Source organism: Lissotriton vulgaris, chromosome 7 (assembly GCF_964263255.1).
Source record: "Lissotriton vulgaris chromosome 7, aLisVul1.2, whole genome shotgun sequence".
In the NCBI taxonomy this organism is placed as follows: Eukaryota; Metazoa; Chordata; class Amphibia; order Caudata; family Salamandridae; genus Lissotriton; species Lissotriton vulgaris.
Genome location: NC_141695.1, coordinates 1,705,305,246 through 1,705,325,808, shown reverse-complemented (window position 1 = coordinate 1,705,325,808; position 20,563 = coordinate 1,705,305,246). Strand labels below are relative to the sequence as shown.

At 44.9% G+C, this 20,563-nt stretch overlaps 1 protein-coding gene across 1 annotated transcript in view; it reads left to right on the top strand.

Moving 5' to 3' along the window:
• LOC147706362 (SUN domain-containing protein 3-like) overlaps positions 1–20,563 on the top strand; it is a 142,449-nt gene that overhangs the window by 90,691 nt on the left and 31,195 nt on the right. The gene's annotated exons all lie outside the window — the stretch shown is intronic.

The window sequence follows — 20,563 nt, the reverse complement described above, 5'->3', positions numbered from 1 at the left end:
TCACATCAATGAATATGCTTTACATATAATTTACATAGTTATGAGCTATGCATGTGGTGCTCAATTGATAAGGCGTTCTATGTTGCTTTTTACACAAATGTCTCAGCTGACCTCGTGCTTCCTTCAGTAATGTGTATTGTCTATTCATGAAGGCTGTGCATCCGTCATGGGACTCTTTTTGCATAATGGTCTCTATAGATGATATTCTGGAGCAGGCTAGAACTGAAATGAAATGCTGAAATGCATGTTTTCACAGAAGGCTACAATGTGAATTGAATTTTTAAATTATGAACTTCTTTGTCTATTTGTGTACTGCCTCTGCATGCTTATTATTTTGCTTTGCTTTTTTAAATTCGTGTTTTATATGTATCAGTTTGTGCTTAGAAGTCCTAAGAGTTCATCTTCCTTGAGGTTAGCCTCTCCTCCAACTTCAGGTTAATGATCTTTCATCAAAAGGTGGCATAACATTTGTCCACACATAGATAATCCACTCACAAAATATATATGTGACCTTTAAATGTAGTTTTGTGTGCAAAATGTAGTTTAATAGATAATATATCTGCCAGTAGTGAAAAAAAATAATTGGAACATTGCTTAAGAATGAAAACCGATAAACTTTAACATATTTACAGAACTCACTCATTAATATTCTTTACATGTAGATATTGATATGTTGTTGCTTTGGTGGTTTGTGTTTGATAATCATTCCACTTTGTCAGTCCTGTGTTTGTAAGGCTTTCTGCACTGTGTGCCATGCACTTGAATGACAGAGTGAAATATTTAGCAGTCACGAAGACCAAATATAATAGTATTTAAAAATGTGCTTGTAAAGAATTTTAATGATCAATGTGTGCAGATACATAAAATGTTCCAGTGCGCATTCTTTTTTAGTTTTTAGGTCTCTCTTGCGACAGCGCATGTGCTACCCCATGTTCTCTCGCCTGCGAGACATATTGTTTTCTGCAATGGGCTTGGAGCCCACTCTGCATACAATTCGTTGGCTTCATTGGCACTCTTGCTGCCTGTTAATTGGGCAGTGCGTGCCGGCTTCACTCTTTTTCTTTCACATAGAGCATAGACCAAGTACTGATTACTTCATCTTGATTAGTGTCCTTCCCCTGGTCATGTTGTGATTTAGGTACTTTTTTTCATTTTACTTTCTTCTTCCCGTTGTGTTGGTTCTTATTATCAGCGTTGTTTCTGTCTCCCACAACCCCGTCGTCCGTGTTGCTTCTTCCCTCCCACCCCACGCTCCTGTTTCGGTTGCTTATTCCCTCCCACCTACCACATTCCCACTGTTGGTTGTCTGTGTTGCTTTTTCCCTCACATGCCCTACCTTCCCATTATTCATGTGGCTTGTATCCTATCCCCAACACACGTTGTCCTTGTTGCCCCTCCCACCCTCCCTCCAGTTGTTTGAGTTGTCCACCCCTCACCCTCCCGACTGAATTTTGTTTTTTAGCACTATGATGTGGCCAGCATTGACTGCCTCATAGCGCGGCTTTTTTCCCTAACTTTTAGCAATGTTGCTATACAAAATGGCTAAAAGACATTGTCAAAGCCAATAGTTCTCGCATAGGCGAGAACTATTGGCTTTGCCAATGCTTGTTTTATATTTCTTTAAATGTTTGACTTTGATTACACAATTTGGTCAAGCGGGAAAACAATGATTGGTCTCCGGTTTTCTGCTTTCTCATTATGCAGTTCAACCACCTGAAGCCAGATGTACGACCCACGAGTTTGCGAGTAGCAAATTGCGTCGCATTTGCGACTTGGAATTTGAGCTTGCAAATTGGGATGCACAAAAGTGACTGAGACACTCTTTGCGATTCCCAATGGGGTCGCAACTTGCATGCCTCATGCATATTAATGAGGATGTCTCAATTTGTGACCCCATCGGGAATGGCTGGCACTCCAAGGGATGGTGGCATGCTGGGGTCAGCAGACCACCATGTCTGGGACTGCTTTTAAATATAGCAGGTATTTTTTTAAATGCAGACCGTTTTCGTTAAAGGAAAACGGGATGCATTTAAAAATTAAAACATTTCAGTTTCATTTTTTAAGTGCAAGCAGTGGTCCCTGGGACCACTGTCTGCCCTTGAAAAATATTTTGAAAGCCTCTCACAAAGGGGAAGGGGTCTCTTGGGAACCCCTTCCCGCTTGCGAGTAGTTTACCACCCTTCTATGAAGGGTGGTAAACTGCAACTGTTTTGCCACCGCAATTGCGGTTGCAAAACAGTCATACAAAGCTTCAGGAGTCGCTATTAGGAAGGGGAGCCCTTGGAACGCCCTTTCCTAGTAGCAAGTCACTAATCCTATTTTGCGAGTCGCAAATTAATTCGCAAGCGGGTCTAAAACCCATTTGGACACGCAAAAAACTATAGGACATCTGGCCCCTGACGGCCACATCTTTCTCTCCTTTTTAATATCAAAGGTCCATGCTTTATTTTCAATTCCTTGCACATGATAGTAGACAAAGGGTGTCATACAGAAGCCACATCAAAGCTTGACTCGTTTTGGGCTTGAGAGTCCAAGAGGACCTCGAGGTCAGCCAGAGCCGGGCCAGCCCTAAGTGTCTCGCCCACCGCTCTTAAACTATGTTTACCACATGAAATTAGCAAAATACAAGATGGTGGAAACAGCAGTAGCGGCTCATTGAGGGAGTGCTGCGGGCGGTGGGGAGGTGGGGGGCGGAGCAGGGTGGGGGGTAGTAAACTACGGGGGAACAGAGGTAAGTAAACAAATAAATACAAAAACTTAGTTAATTGCGCGCTGCATCGCATTTGGCAATGCAGCACGCGCAATGCAATTCGTTTTATTTATTTGTTTGTTTACTTACCTTTGTTCGACCGTATTCCATAGTTTACTACACTGCTCCTCCCCCGCCCGCCCCACCGCCCGAAGCACTCCCTCCACGAGCCGCTACAGGGAAACAGGGCTGTGTAGGCCAGTAGCCAGAGAGTAGCATGTGCTTTGCCTCCAGGGCCCAGCTGCTTGAAGGGCCTCCCAAACCTGATTACGCCTATATTTTACTATTCAAACAGCAACCAAACAGCCCATTTTCTTCCTCGCAGTGGGGCCCCATGACACAATGGCTACGCCACTTTCTGTAGCAATAAGGCTCAGCTGCGCTCCTTTTTTTATGCAATTGCGAACGCATACATTTAACTCAGAATTTCTCAGAGGAATTGCAAGTACTGCAGCCAAACATAGCTGTGAAAGCGTGAGCAAAGATTGCCTCTCTGGTTCCGAGCTCTGTTGGCTGCAGCACTAACTTAGAGAAAGAAAGTGCAATTGCGTGAAAACAGGCAAGGTACGTGGAGAGGCCCCCACCAGACTCAATCAAGTCAAGTCAAGTCAAACAATTTATATAGCGCGCTACATACCCAGAGGGTCTCAAGGCGCTTGAGGAAGAGTGGGGAATTACTTGTCAAATATCCACGTTTTAAGTTGCTTTCTGAATGCTAGGTGGTTCTGAGTAAGGCGGAGGTGAGTGGGAAGAGAGTTCCAGGTTTTAGCTGCCAGGTAGGAGAAGGATCTACCTCCCATGGTGGTTTTGTTGATGCGAGGTACAATGGCAAGGGCCAGGTTGGAGGATCGTAGTTGGCGGGAGGGGGTGTAGAAGGACAGTCGTGTGTTGAGGCATTCGGGTCCGATTTCATAGAGTGCTTTGTGTGCGTGGGTAAGGAGCCGGAAAGTAATCCTCTTATTGACGGGGAGCCAGTGGAGGTTTTTCAGGTGACCAGTGATGTGTTCTTTACGCGGGGTGTCTAATATGAGCCTGGCTGAAGCGTTCTGGATGCGTTGGAGTTTTTTCTGGAGTTTTGCGGTGGTACCGGCGTAGAGGGTGTTTCCGTAGTCCAGTCGGCTCGTGACCAGAGCGTGGGTGACTGTTTTTCTAGTTTCGGTGGGGATCCAGCGAAATGTTTTTTTGAGCATGCGAAGAATGTTGAAGCAAGATGAAGAAACGGCGTTGACTTGTCTGTTCATCAAGAGAGAGGAATCCAGGATGACGCCCAGGTTCCGTGCGTGGTCCGTCGGGATGGGTGCTTTTCCAAGGGCCTCTGGCCACCAAGAGTCATCCCAGGCGGAGGGGGAGGTGCCTAGGATGAGGACTTCTGTTTTGTCTGAGTTCAGTTTCAGACGGCTGTGCTTCATCCATTCGGCTACCTCTTTCATTCCTTCATGCAGGTTGGTTTTGGCAGTGTTAGGGTCTCTGGTGAGTGATAGGATCAGCTGGGTGTCGTCGGCGTAGGAGATGATGTTGAGGTTGTGTTGGCGTGCGATGACTGCGAGGGGGCTCATGTATACGTTGAAGAGGGTGGGGCTGAGTGACGATCCTTGTGGTACGCCGCAGATGACTTCAGTGGCCTCTGACTTGAATGGTGGAAGGCGGACTCTCTGGGTTCTTCCGGTGAGGAACGAGGTGATCCATTCCAGTGCTTTTCCTTGGATTCCGACGTTTCTGAGGCGTTGTAAAAGGGTGCTATGACAGACCGTGTCGAAGGCTGCGGAGAGGTCGAGGAGGATGAGGGCGACTGTGTCTCCATTGTCCAGTAGAGTTCGAATGTCGTCTGATGCTGCGATGAGGGCGGTTTCAGTGCTGTGCTTGGCTCGGAAGCCGGATTGTGAGGAGTCGAGGGATTTGTTGGTTTCGAGGAATGCGGCGAGCTGGTTGTTGACCGCTTTCTCGATGACTTTGGCCGGGAATGGAAGGAGTGAGATAGGGCGGTAGTTTTTGAGTTCGTTGGGGTCAGCTGTGGGTTTCTTCAGGAGGGCGCTGAGTTCGGCATGTTTCCAGCTTTCCGGGAAGGTTGCGGAGTTGAGGGAGCAGTTGATGACGTCTCGGAGGTACGGTGCTATAATGGAGTCTGCTTTGTTAAAGATGTGATGAGGGCATGGGTCTGTGGGGGATCCTGAGTGGATAGAGTTCATCAGACAGATGGTGTCCTCAGTGGAGATTGGCTTTCAGTCATTGAGGATGTTCAGGGGGGGTGGGGGTCCTGCAGGGGGTTGGGTGGGTTGGTCTTTGGGTCGGTTGTCGAAGCTGTTGTGGATGTCTGCAATTTTGTTGTGGAAGAATGAGGCTAGGGAGTCGCAGAGAATCTCAGGCCTATACTTGGGCTCTTCGACTCTAAAGCTCGCCAACTAATTATCCAGGCTACCATCTTATCACGCCTGGATTACGCTAACGTCCTCCTTCTGGGAGCAAACAAAGCGGAAACAGCTGGGTTCCAACGTATCCAGAATGCGGCGGCCAGAACGTTGGTTGGTCTCCCACGTAGATGCTCTGCCAGAGCTACCATCCGTAAGCTCCACTGGCTGCCCGTGGAACACCGAGTTAAATTTAAGGCTCTTACCACGATCTTTAAGATCGTCAAACAAGGAAATCCCCCTCTGTTGCGGAATCTGGCCCGACCTTATGTCCCAGGTCGTGCACTCCGTTCTTCCAACCAACTTCTTTTGACCGTCCCCAGGATTAGGCTCTGCCGAACTGGCGGCCGCTCCTTTAGCGTCCTTGGTCCCAAACTATGGAACGACCTTCCCCTCAGCATTCGTTCCTTAGATTGCCTCTTAGCCTTCCGTAAAGCTATCAAGACCTACCTTTTCCCTGCTCTCTAGGCCCCCCTTCCCCCTCTCCCCCTTTTTCCTTTTCTGTCATACTGGTGCGTGCCTGTCTCATAGCGCCGGGACGCCCCATTGCTGGGGTAGCTGTTGCGCTTCACCAAACCTAGAAATAGAAAATAGAGGGCTTGAGAGGGGGTGATGTCGTTGGAGTTGGCTGAAGGGTTGGTAAATTCCTTGACGATGTTGAATAATTCCTTGCTGTTGTGGGCGTTGTTATCTAGTCGGTCCTTGAAAGCGGCTTTCTTGGCATTCCGGATCAGTTGGTGGTGTATGCGGGTGGCGTTTTTGAAGGCGTCCTTGGTGCTGGTGGTTGGGTCTTTTTTCCAGGCCTTCTCAAGGGAGCGACAGAGTTTCTTGGATTTCTTAAGATCATCGTTGAACCAGGAGGCCTTCTTGCTGCCTAGTTTGATTTGTCGTTTTTTCAGTGGTGCTAGGATGTCGGCGCTGTTGGATAACCATTGGGTGAGGTTGGTGGCTGCTTGGTTTGGGTTTGAGGAGTGGGCTGGGGGGTTTTGAAGAAGCGATGAGGAGATCTGGTCGATGGTGATTTTGTTCCAGTTTCTTTGCAGAGTGGGTTGGGGGTGGTTGTTGGATGTGGGCTTGTTGTAGGTAAAGTGAACGCAGCTGTGGTCAGTCCAAAGGAGAGCTGTGGTGTGGCTGAAGGAGACATGTTTGCTGGAGGTGAAGATAGGGTCGAGTGTGTGACCTGCGATGTGGGTGGGGGTAGTGACAAGTTGTTTAAGTCCGAGGTTGGCGAGGTTGTCCAGAAGGGTGGTGGTGTTGCGGTCGTTGTTCTTTTCAAGGTGAAAGTTGAGGTCTCCCAAAAGGATGTAATCCTCGGAGGGGAGCGCGTGTGGAGTGATGAAGTCCGTGATGACTTCACTAAATTGTGCACGGGGTCCTGGTGGCCTGTAAAGGAGGGTGCCTCTGAGTGTGGTCTTGGGGTCGGTGTGGATCTGGAAATGAAGGTGTTCAGAGTTGGCGAGATTGACGTCTGAGCTGGTTGAGATGCGGATGGATTTCTTATGGACGATAGCGATGCCTCCTCCTGTGTGGCCGGTACGGTCCTTGAGAATGATCTTATAGCCTTCCGGGATGGCAATGGTGATGTCTGGGGCTGATGTGGCGTTCATCCATGTTTCTGTTAGGAAGGCGACGTCCGGAGAGATGGTGTCTAGTAGATTCCAGAGGTCAATGGCGTGCCTGTGGACCGAGCGGGTGTTGAGCAGGATGCATTGTAGGTGATTGGGGTCGGATATCTGTTGTGTGTTCGTAGATGAGGAGTTGTTCTTGGTGCCGTCGAACTTGCAGGAGTTGCAGGAAAAGGGTCCATGGGTGTGTCCAGGGGCGGCTTGGGCGCAGTTGGGGAGTCGACCGGGGTTAAGGGCTAGGAGGGAGGTGGCATCGTAAGTAATGCGGGAGGGGTGGACAATACGAGGACCAGGGGCTCTGGCGCTGGGCGCGGTCCAGGCGCGGACGGGCGTAGACGGGCTTACCTTTGGCGCACCTTCGGCGCGGCCGTAGCGCGTGGACGCTGCACGTGGGTGCATCTGTCATTAAAGCACTTTGAGGGGGGAGGGGCGTGGGAGGGGCAGCAGGGAGGCGGGAGCGGTGCGAGGAGGAAGGGCTCAGGGAGACAACAACAATCAAAATGGAGGTAGTGAAAACTCGAGTGAGGCTGGGGCACAGATAAAGTTCACAAGCGCTTCTAAACAGGCGGATTAATGTTACCAGATAGAGCGCAGCTCCGTTTCCGTCGCGCTGATTAATTTGCATAAACTATGCTGCGCTGCACAATCCCTGAAACGCTGTAGCGTTATAAAGTGCCACAACCTGAGCAGATAGAAACAAATACGCCACAAGCGCTAAGACAAATGCACAACCAGAAGCACAAATGCACAATTGAATTGCAGGCACACAGATGGTCGGAGGTCAATGGAATATTAACGATACCACCAGGAGCCAGGGAGGGAGCGTGGGAGCGACCGTGTCTGACGAAGTCAGGGCGGTCACAGCTGTGCTTACTACGGGGTCTACAGTAAGGGTCAGTGGGTGGGAGGGGCAGCAGGGAGGCGGGAGCGGTGCGAGGAGGAAGGGCTCAGGGAGACAACAACAATCAAAATGGAGGTAGTGAAAACTCGAGTGAGGCTGGGGCACAGATAAAGTTCACAAGCGCTTCTAAACAGGCGGATTAATGTTACCAGATAGAGCGCAGCTCCCTTTCCGTCGCGCTGATTAATTTGCATAAACTATGCTGCGCTGCACAATCCCTGAAACGCTGTAGCGTTATAAAGTGCCACAACCTGAGCAGATAGAAACAAATACGCCACAAGCGCTAAGACAAATGCACAACCAGAAGCACAAATGCACAATTGAATTGCAGGCACACAGATGGTCGGAGGTCAATGGAATATTAACAATACCACCAGGAGCCAGGGAGGGAGCGTGGGAGCGACCGTGTCTGACGAAATCAGGATCTTTCCGGCCAGAGTACTGTACTGAGGGGGCCCCCTGGAGCTTGGGGTCTGGGTTGGCCTGTGTTACGCCACTACCTCCTCTTTTCTCATCTGTCCCCTGCCGCACTGAACCCTTGCATTAGCAATACCCACCATTTCTCACACACCATGGCTGGAATGTTGTGTGGGTCATCCTGCGTTTGTGTTTTTCAGTGACCCCTGACAGGCTTATTTATCTGCCCGGATTTAACCCGTTTGCTGCAGGTGTCGGCCAACGGCCGTCGCGAGCACTACCTCTGTAGTGCTGCGCACGTCCGTTGGCCGACGCGGCCCTGCCCGCTTAATAGAACGTTCCACACTGGCACGGAACATTCGAAGCAGTTAAGGTGTTAAAGGAAAATAGTAAATACATAATAAATACATCCATGTACGTACAAATATGTCCATATAGGCACATACAAGACCTTTGGGTTAGCCTTATTCTGTCATTGGCCTGTCTGTCATTTACACTGGGCTTCAGTTCATGACCGTATACTGCAAGATGTAATGGTTCAGTCCACATCGGTCATTAGCTTTCTTGCCCTGTGAATGCCACATTTACTCATCCATTTCATGGTACAGGAGCCGTTTATTTGAGGAAACGGGTCCACCATTACGTGCCCACCCGCGCCCTGAGGTCCTCTGGGCAGACCCTTATAAGTATTCTGAGTTTCGCCCGTTCTTGGGCGGGCCCTCTTTTCAAGTGCTAGCCGCCCGCCTGTGGAAATGTTTGCCCCCTTATCTTAGGATGGTTCAGGATCTGCTTGCTTTCAGGAGACAGTTGAAAACCTGGCTGTTTTAACCACTATGCCCTGCCTTTCTCTAGTGTGCGGGCTCCAAATCCCTGATTTTTCTGTTCCCTCGGATCAGCAGCGTCGGGACACTCCTCGGAGTAGCCGCACGCATTATAAGATCCAATTTTCATTTCATTTCATCTGAAAATTAGTGGACTTCAGTGTGAGGGCTAGTTAGCCAGTCCTTTGGTTTTCAATATTCTCTTTTTCTGGTTCTCCTTTCATTTATTTGCTTCTTCTTTTTGTTTTCATTTTTTCTTAAGAGGATTCTAAAGCTCTTTAGTTGCTCACCAGCTTGACGCTCATTTTATCTGCACTGAGCCACATCCCACGTGGACACTTCCTGTAAAGCAGGTGACAATTATGGAATACTGTTGTCCATAGTGCGTTATTGTTTACCATTCCAAGATAGGAAACACATTGGTGCTAAATGAGACGACTTTCCCAGATCGTTAAAACAAGGATAGACTGTGTGCAATACCTGTGCAAGAGAGACACCTGCAGGTATGTCTAGTTTAGTTTATGCACGCATATTTAGACAGCAGCATGTATTCTTTTAATTTATCTTGTATATGTTGCTGTGAGTGTGTGTGGGTTGGTGTTTTGTGGCCTGCAGATGGATGAATGGATATATGAGTTCAAAAATGAGTGACAGAGTGCATGTATGATGATTTATTGAGTGCCCAAGCCCATCAATGACACAAAGGGAACATTCATTCATAAGCCAGACCTACTCGCATTGCCAATGCTTGTTCTATTTCCTGCTCCAACTGGGGCATCCTGAGCAGGATTTTTAGTTTTGCCATGCGTATGTAATGTAACAAATGGGATACATTTTCGGTACCACTTATACTCCTAATTTGTTCCAATTTTCCAAGCTACCCATTGATTACGCTAAATTTTACTCCTTGTCTTCCCTCCTAAACTCAAACCAGATGGTCTTTTTGTAGCAGCTAAAAGTGCTTAAAGGGAACATACAATGCAAGGTTATACTTTCAATTTAGTCATGCTTTAAAGGACCACAGACTCCGAATTTCAGTTTTGTGGATTTATTATAAGGCCAAAAATAATTGAATATAAAGACACCTCAATATCAGAGTATACAGATATATAAAAATCAATACTGAGCCGAATCTACGTATATAATTCATTCGGCACAAAAGGCATAATATGATGAACTCCAAAATCAAAATGCAACAAAGAATAGAAGCTGAGTCCAATTCTCTTTTCATTTGAGAAGTAAAGAAAAGTATCTTTCCCTACACTGCTTTTTATGGTAATCCTACCTGTTTCCCTGTTTCTATCCCAAAGGTATCAGCACATGTTGACTTCCTAAGAAGTACTCACGTCAAATGGGTTTGATAGCTTAAAGCTATGGAGCTCGTTCTAGGATGCTCCTTCTCCTCCGAAAATAGGCATAAGTCTCCAGAAACTGTCTCTGCACATCATATAAAAAGGCAATGATCAACCCACAATAGGTCATAAGATACATTTTTCCATTGCAACATTTTAGTAGGTTTCCACAGGAGCTCTAATTGAATTTTGTTCAATGTTCAGTGGCCTTGGGTTTCAGATAGGCCAGACACAGAAGGCAACCTCCCTTTTTCGCCTTCCAGCCATCTTCAAAGACATTCGGGTATCTCCTTAAATCGAAGAATAGCGAGGTCGAATTCCTGCACCTTCAGTAGGATGAGAACATACTTTCTTCAAACACAAAAAGGATTCATTTAATTGTAATTCTTGAGCAATCCAAGGAGAAACGAAACTCAAAACAACCAGCAGTTTGGGCCGACAATTCAGGCAACTTAATCTAGACACAAATTACATTGCATGAATTATATTTCATCCTGCAATTATACATACAGGATGTATAGGTTTCTCTAATGCATACAAAGTCCTACTTAAATGTGCACACTACATTTCGTGTTAATATAATTTTGAATGAATGCCCCTTAATAATCGTGGAACACTGCAAACGATAAAAATACATGTGAGTGCGTTTAAACCATGAGTATAGTGCACTCATACAATTTAGAGTACTGTAAGCCCCCTATCAGTTCCCCCCTCTTATGACTAGTGTTGTAACACCAGTATTCTACTCTCTCACCATTTATCCTTGACCTCGACCTAAACAGAAGTTGTAGCTTGCTATCCCTATCTAAATCTTTCTAACCCTTTAAGGTGCTGATAATGACTGTCCTACAGTTGTTTGAATTTTCAAATAATTTTCATTATGATTTGCTCTTTGCCATTTGTAAGCCTTTATAGCTCCCAATAGTATTGTTATTCAAATGACAGCTATTATGACAGGTTTTAAGATGTATCCCAATATTCCTTGTCCCCAGCTTCCAAACCAGCTTCCAACTTTTCCAAAACCCTTACCAATTTGTTCCCAGAGTCCTTCGGCAGCCAGATCATGCAAATCTTGGTGTATCTCTGAAATGTTACTAATGTACTTCCCTATATACATTGTCAGGAATATAATTACAACACTGTTGAACTTTCAATAATTTACAGACTCCTCCGGCTTTTGCTAATAACATGTCTAAAGCAAGACAATTTTGAAGAACCATAGCCCTTATCAAAACCATCTCCCCATCTCCAAGTAATAAGATTTAAGCCATATTCACAGAGAACTTGTCCACTAGAGTTGCCAATTTTCTAATTTTCACATCATTCAAAATCACACCCAAGCTAGGTATCATGGCACCAAACACAACCCCAACAATATCTCCTGCACTTACACCACGTTTTCTCTGTGAGATCATTTCCATTCCAAAGGCCATAAATCGTCCACATGAAAGATTTTTGGAAATACCACAGCCAAATAACACGTACTATACCAATTCTTGGGCAATTTCACATAAGCACTTTTTCCGCACACAAAATACACATTTGGCACTATGGTTAATTTATCCAAGAGTGCTTTCCTTATTGATTCCTCGATTAAGAATATGTGTTCACAATCACTCTCACGCACGAATATCTTGTCATAATATGTTGAAGGGTGTCTAATCCACAATTTTCCTTTTTGCTGGAAATCTAAAGCTATTGGACCAGATCTTCCCTTTGCTTTATGATCTAATTCTTCGTGGGTCCATGGAATAACTTTATGCTTTGGATCTTGTCTAAATAAAGTCTGCCTATGACTATCTTCAATCTGATTTACAACCTTTTTCTCAATGTCAGATAACATACAGGTCAGATTGTGTCTATTGGCATAAGATGTATCTAAAGTAATAGTAGGCACAAAGTATGTTGGCATCCTCTCTACATAGTCATCATATTTATTCATGTACTTAAGAACTGGAACTTCTGAAAGTACCACATCATAATTGGAGAAGTAGTACTCAAAATGTGCCTTACTATAAAACATGCTCAACAACACACTACATGTGATGCCATACGTCAAAGGTAAATGATGGTATTGAATACCTTCTTGTACTGATGCTGGCAGTTGCATACACACATAGCAGTCTTTCGCGTTCATTGTATCGACATACTCATACAACAAACGAGCATATGCATTCAACGTGAAATCACCTTTTGAAAAATCTACATGAAACATGCAACTAGTTTCTCTGATAATGTCTCTCTCTTTTCCAGACGCACCGTCTTCTATATCTGAAGCAGGTGGGGTAGATGTAGCCTGTTCCCCCTTCTTTTCAGTATCGTGAGACCCAACCCAAGATGTAACAATCACCACAGTTATGACAATAAGCACCACAACAATAAGGGTACCAATTACACACTTCTGCTTGCGTCCTGAGGTTCCAGACTCCATTTTGAACCACTGTTGGATTTCTTGAGGCACAAACAAAATCAATAAAGTCTTTTTCCTTCTTTCTTTGCCTTATCCTGTTATTTACAATGTCTTTTTATCTACTGTTTTCCATTCGATTATTGCAATTGTCAGTCCAATAATATTAATCTATTGAAGAGATGTAGTCAACCCTAGCCCTTAATGCTTCTTCGATTGAAAGTCCCAAATTTACATTTTCTTCCACTGGGGCCTAGGTTATCTTCTTTCTAAGGCTAATAAGTTCTTCTTTCACAGTCCAAGCTTCATCGTTAATGATATTAGAACCAAGCATAGCAAGAACAAGGTGTAAAATTTCAGCACAAATGTCTCCACATCCTGTGCGGGTGGCTGTCGGCCAAAGGTAGGGAAAGCAACCTGGTTAAGGATCAGAAATCGCAAACCAATCAGCCTTGGTGGGTCAGGACCTGTCAGAGTCAGAATTCCAAAAGCATTAACTCCAGGGGCCAGCAACTGCATATCAATTGTCAGAGTGCTCTCTCCGTGACTCAATGTACCTGTCCCCAGCCTCCCGGATCTCCCTCGTCTCTGCATCTGCAGTCAGGTACTTCCACTCAGGAGATACGTACTTTTGAGAAGGTACTCTCTCTTCTGGATCGTCTTAGACCATCAAGTCTTTCTTCTGATTCATTTTAATCTGATTCAGACGTTTCAAGAATCGGAGCGAGATTTTTCTCAGGTGCAAGCCTTATATTCAGCCTCTCCTTTCTTGCTGGCCAAATTTCTGTTTCGGCACCTGCTCTCCTCTTTTCCTCTCGATCTGATTCATCTGCACCAGGCTGTTCACTCGGATCTGCTTCAAAGTTCACTTCTGCAATGTCATCTATTTCAGAATCTGAACTCAACTCTGGAGCAGCTTGATCTCTTCTTCTTTGCTCAGTTGATTGTTCAGCCTCATCAGGAGTTTGTACGCATAGACTCGTTCAGTACTCTCCAATTGCATTTTCAGTTGCACTTCTCGGAACAAGGGGAGTCGTTTCTTCCACAGGCCATGGAACTCAACTGGTATGCGAAGCATGGATCCAGTTTGGCAATCCTCCACACTTCACCGCTGTACTTGTGACCAAAATCACCTGGTATGGTCCTCGCCAGCGAGCATCAAGGCAGCTCTTCCTCGCGTGCTTTCGAACAAGCACCCAGTCAATGAGTTTAAGGTCATGCAGCAGTTCTCTCGAGGTGGATGCAGTCGCAGCCTCGACCTGGTGGGAAACAGAATTAACCACATCAGCCAATCCCCTACAATAATCCAGGACCAAATCATCTGGGATGTTTATCAATGCTGTAGCTGGCACCATAGGCAATCGCATAGCTCTTCCCATCAATATCTCATGAGGAGATAGCCCTGTCTTTCGATCAGGAGTGCTACGCAGACTCATCAATACCAACGACAGCGCATCTGGCCATTTCAAAGAAGTTGACGAATAAACCTTTGACACCCTCATCTTGATTGTGCCATTTATCTGCTCCACAAGACCAGATGCCCCAGGCCTGCAGCTACTGTGCAATCTCTGATCAATTTTCAAAGCTGTACAAAACGATTTCATGACTTTGCTATGGAAGTGTGTTCCTCTTATCTGTCTCCACTGATGTTGGAAATCCAAAACACGGGATCAGTTCCCGTAATAGCAATTTTGCCACTGTGCGACTGTCACTTCCTCCAGTTGGATATGCCTCAACCCAACGTGAAAAGATACTCACCACCACCAAGACATATCTCAGCCTGTTACACCTCGGCATCTCAATAAAATCCAATTGTATCCTATTGAAAGGACCTCCTAATCTTCCAATGTGACTCATCACAACCACAGTTCTCTTTCCAACATTCATTTGTTGACATGTAACACACCTGTGACACACTGCTTCAGCATTCACACGAAAACATGGATTAAACCAGGTTTGCCTAAACACTCGCACCATGGTATCTCTTCCAAGGTGAACTGCTCCATGAATCTGCCTTGCCATTGGGCTCAATAAACAGTTAGGTAGTACTGCTCTGTCATCTGTCGACACCCAAATGCCATCTTCTCTCTTTTCACAGCCTGCTCTAACCCATGATGCAGCTTCCTCCTCTGGGACCTCATCCTGCAGCCGCTTTACCTCATCCCAAGTATCGGCTACAGCTAACATTATGCTGATCTCGGTCTCTCCTGTGCTCTCTCCTACATATTCTCCATTGAAAACACAATCATGTATAGCACAAAAGCGAGCTACTTCGTCAGCATAGTTATTGCCTTTTGTAACAAAGTCCTCTCCCTTTCCATGGACTGCACATTTTACTAAAGCAATCTCCTCAGGTTTCTGTAAGACGTCCAATAATTGGCGCACATATTCTCCATTATGGATTGGGGATCCTGAGGACGTTAAAAATCCCCTTAGAGACCATAACTGTCTGAAATCATGAACCACTCCAAACCCATATTGGCTGTCCGTATAGATAGTCACTCGGACTCCATTCGAAATGGTACAAGAACGTAACAGAGCAATAATCTCAGCTACATTAGCAGAGTACACTCTTTTCAAGCAGGCAGCTTCCACCACCCCCAAGATGGTGCACACAGCAAACGCTGCTCTTAAACACCCTTCATTGTCTCTTAAGCATGAACTGTCAACAAAAAGGATCAAATCAGATTCAGGCAGAGGTTCATCAACAATGTCAGGTCTGGGTTTGGTAGATAGCTTAGTAACCTCTAGGCAGTCATGTTCTTCACAATCCTCTCCTTCCTCTTGTGGAAGAGGCAGCAATGTGGCAGGATTCAAGGTGGTACAGCATTTCAAAGTGAAATTTTCAGAAGCCAATATAACCTGCTCGTACTTTGTAAGTCTGTTATTCACTAAATACTGTGTCTTGGTTCTTGTCATTAACAATTCTACCTAATGTGGCACATAAACAATAAGTGGATGACCCATCACTATGCTTTCACATCTCTCAATGCTGACACCTGTTGCAGCAATGGATTTGAGACATCCGAACAACGCAGAAGCTACAGGATCTAAAGCAGCTGAAAAGTCTGCCACTGGTCTATGGGCACCCCCCATGTGTCTGTACAAGGACTGCATATGCACATCCCTCCTTCTCACAACAGAAAAGCAAAAACGCTTTATTATATTCCGGCATTCCTAGAGCTGGAGCACAAGATAGGCTCTCTCTCAGCTCGTGGAAGGCTTTCAAACCATCATCATCCCATGGTACCAGATCACAAATGTCCTTTTGAGTCAACCTCAATAGTGGCTTTGCTTGCAATGAAAAGTTTGGGATCCACTGTCGACAATAGACGACCATTGCGGACTTCTTTCTGTGTTTTCGGAGTTCCCATTTGCAGAATCTCCTATATGCGATCTGGTGACAGCTCTTCGTTTTCCCTTCTCAATTTGGTGACCTAGATACTGAACTTCAGTCTGACAATACTGAAGTTTATTTGGGGACACTTTGTGTCCATTCTCTACCAGATGGTTCAGCAAAGCCACAGTGTTGATCCTGCAAGCATCCTCAGTCTCTGAAGTGACCAAAAGGTCGTCTATGTACTGAACCAGAACTGAGCTCAGGGGCATCACCAGCCCTTCAAGATTCTTTTTCAAACTCGGACTAAAGATAGAGGGGCTTTCTGTATACCCTTGAGGGATAAGACACCATGTTAACACACGGTCAGCCATCCTAAATGCGAAAATAAATTGGCTGTCCTTGTGGAGTGATATGGAGAAAAATGCCTGACACAAATCGATGACTGTAAACCATTCAGCCTCACATGGTATTTGAAACAGTATAACAGCTGGATTCGGTACCACAGGACAACATGGGATCACGATTTCATTAACCCTACGTAAATCCTGCACTATTCTGTACTTGCCACTAGGCTTCTGCAGTCCCATAATAGATGTGTTGCAGGGATTTCCTTTTATCTCCTTCAGAATGCCTTGTGCAATCATAGACTCGATTACAGGTCTTATTCCAGCCACAGTTTCTGGAGTCAATTTATACTGTGGAGTTCGTGGGAATACAGCATTTGGTTCAATCTGTATCTTAACAGGTTCAACCCCTCGAATCAATCCTATCTCCTCACCTGTGAAATCCCACACTTTCAGAGAAACCGAGTCCCTCAAATCATGTGGTAAGTCCTCTGTTGTTAGAATCCCAAACATTTCTGCACAAAAGCTCATATTCGCCATTTTGAAATCGGCATAATCATCACAGGTTTGCAACTCCACACCTCTCAGAGTGCAAGATATGATACAGTTTAGCTTACACAAAAGGTCTCTTCCCAATAGACAGACTGGGCTTGAATCGCGCACCACGAATTGATGTCTATTTCGGAACGGTCCTACACTCAGAGGTTACTCGTCTGTTAATGGGTTAGTCATTCTCTGATTTGTAACTCCCACCACTTGAATCGATTGTCCTGAAAGGGATAAATCGGGGACCACTTCTGTCCGTACTGTGGAGCGTGCGGCTCCAGTATCTAGCAAAAAGGTAACAGGATGTCCATTCCCCTCTGCATCTACAAATGGTCCACTCTGATCTACTTCCAGGGCCGCACCTAAAGTGCATTCCTCTTGCACCCTCCTCTGACACTCCTGACGATCTTGAGTTTGGTCAAATCTGTCTTGTATTTCAAAATAGGGCATCTGGTGATACACCTGATTATTTATTGGTATTCTCGGAGGATGAGGTATCTGCATGTGTGACTCACAACCTCCTCCATACATGGACCTAGTTCTAGTCACGATGTTCAAACCCTCGGATATCTGTCTCTCTCCTTCATATTTTATTTTATTTGCCGGATTTAATCGACACTCCCACTTCCAATGCCCAATTTTGTGACAATAATGACAAGCAGTGACCTACTTTTTATTCGCCACCCAATCACCTCCTGTACCTGCATCAATTCCTCTTCCTCTTCCCTGACCAGGTTGGATTACCATATGTTTACCCATTTCCCTGCCACTTCCTCTTCCTCAACCCATCACCTTTGTGCCAATTGTATTAATACTTCCTGAGCTCCCTTTGCCTTTCTCATAACATATTTAGCTGCGAATAACAACTCACATTTTAATATTTGCCAAAGTTCCTGTTCGTCTTGGTTCCGACCCACTGTCCATCCTTGATAGATCAGCTGTAGCTGGCAGTGGAGTACTAGCTTCCACTGATACCTGAACCAGACCCGTTCCACTCATTATAAGACTTCCTCGAGATATAGTCTCTTCCCCTTCTCCTGCTTGCTGTTGACTTTCACTGGGTCACTCTCTAGGGTTATATATCAAAACCACAGATTCTGGTAACCGCATAGTACATGCAATTTCTCCCATCTCATGATCTGTGTAACCAATCCTCCACATCCTCCTGGAATTCTAGTTCCCACTGAAATCCTCTTTCTTACTCCTGTTGTCTGCTCCTCTGAACCCCTTCGTCCTGCTCCTAAAATTTCCCCTGTGTGCTGCATCTTATCAGTCTCCAACCTAGAGTCACAAAGTGGAGGACATTCTGATAGCAATCTTTCAAGAAAACTGTCATCTCTATCACTGTCCTCCTCTGTCTTACTTTTTCCTCCAGACCCTCCTTCTAGCATCCGAAATGGATACAATTGTTCTCCCTCTATAGTATCTAGGCTCCATCTCTTGAACTGTGCATCCTACTTGGCATCCTGATGTGCCTTCTTTGCTTTCTTCATTAGTCCCTGTGAAGGTTCTCTTCTCTTCGCCATCGCTGCTCTCATCCATGCATCTAATGCCTCAAATTGTGTTGGTCTTGGCTGAGGTTTCAGAGAAGACATCACTCCTCTCAGCTGGTACAGCACCTCCGTGCGAAATGACCCATAACGAGGGAAAGCCAAATCTCCCTCTTTCTCTGTAATTTTATGCCAATTTTGAAGCCACACTTTAGTATGGCGTCCTACATTTGATGCCGTATAATGTGCTGGGATGTCCTCTGGTGGAGCGTCTTCTACCCGAGTCACCACCCTTGTGCCGCCTCTACACAAATATTGCAACACCTTAAAACATCTCATTTTTAAAGTCAATTCATTGCCACCGAATTCTCACTGTTTAACTTTGGACAAACTTCCATCAATCTCAGTGTGGCATTACACCAACTGACCAATCCCAGCACGGCACACTCTGATGTCACTGCTACCTCTTCGCAGCGGCTCACCCTCCTTTACAATTTCATCTTGTACACTAGCTCACACATTCGTACTAACAAGTAACTGTATATCCAAAAGCTATTAAACCAAGTAACTGCTCCTATCGCAGTACCAATAACTTACAGTCACATAAAACAAGTAATTGTCCGTCCGCTAAAAGATTGATAGAACACACAAGAACATTCTCTTTTCTCACCTCAATTTAGGAGGCTAAACCATCCTCTGCTACCATTTGAATACGCTAAATTATACTACTTGTCTTCCCTCCTAAAGTCAAAGCAGACGGTCTTTTTATAGCCGCTAAAAGTGTTTGAGGGGAGCATACAATGCAAGTTATACTTTCAATTTAGTCATGCTTTAAAGGACCACAGACACCGAATTTCAATTTTGTGGATTTATTATTAGGCCAAAAACAATTGAATATAAACACACCTCAATATCAGAGTATACAGATATATAAAAATCAATACTGAGCCGAATCTACGCATATAATTCATTTGGCACAAAAGGCATAATATGATGAACTCCAAAATCAAAATGCAACAAAGAATAGAAGCTGAGTCCAATTATCTTTTCATTAGAGAACTAAAGGAAAGTATCTTTTCAAACCCTGCTCTTTATGGAAATCCTACCTATTTCCCTGTTTCTATCCAAAAGGTGTCAGCACGTGTTGACTTCCTAAGAAGTACTCACGTCAAATGGGTTTGATAGCTTAAAGCTATGGTGCTCGTTCTAGGATCCTCCTTCTCCTCCAAAAATAAGCAGAAGTCTCCCGAATCTGTACCTGCGCATCATACAAAAAGCCAATGTTCAACCCACAATACGTCATAAGATTACATTTTCCATTGCAACATTTTAGTAGGTTTCCACAGCAGCTCTAATTGAATTTTGTTCAATGTTCAGTGGCCTTGGGTTTCAGATAGGCCAGACACAGAAGGCATCCTCCCTTTTTCGCCTTCCAGCCATCTTCAAAGACATTTTGGGTATCTTCTTAAATCTAAGAATAACTAGGTCTAATTCCTGTACCTGCAGTAAGATGAGAACATACTGCCTTCAAACAAAAAAACGATTCATTTAATTGTAATTCTTGAGCAATCCAAGGAGAAACGAAACTCAAAACAACCAGCAGTTTGGGCCGACAATTCAGGCAACTTAAACTAGACACAAATTACTTTGCATGAATAATATTTCATCCTGCAATTATACATACAAGAATGATAGGTTTCTGGAATACATATAAAGTCCTACTTAAATGTGCACACTACATTTCGTGTTAATATAATTTTGAATTAATGCATCTTAATAATCGTGAAAAACAGCAAACGATAAAAATACATGTGAGTACGTTTAAACCATGAGTATAGTGCGCTCATGCAATTTAGAGTGCTGTAAGCGCTCTATCACCATGAATAGCTGGGGTTCCCTGCTGATTTCGATGGAGAGATGTATCCTTGGCATGCCTGGTTGTATGACTACTTTCCATTCAACGGGTTAATTTATATTGGTACCTCTGCTGAAGATTAATAATCTCATCTGAATATAATTAAGTGGATTAATTTCAATCAGACTCGTGATTTGTGACGCTTGATTAACCCCTTGGGTGCGGACGCGATTCTGCGCCTGTGCAGCGTTTTACGTAGTGGGCGGGTTCATGACGGCCCCCAGCCGTCAACAGCACACGCCCACCGTAAT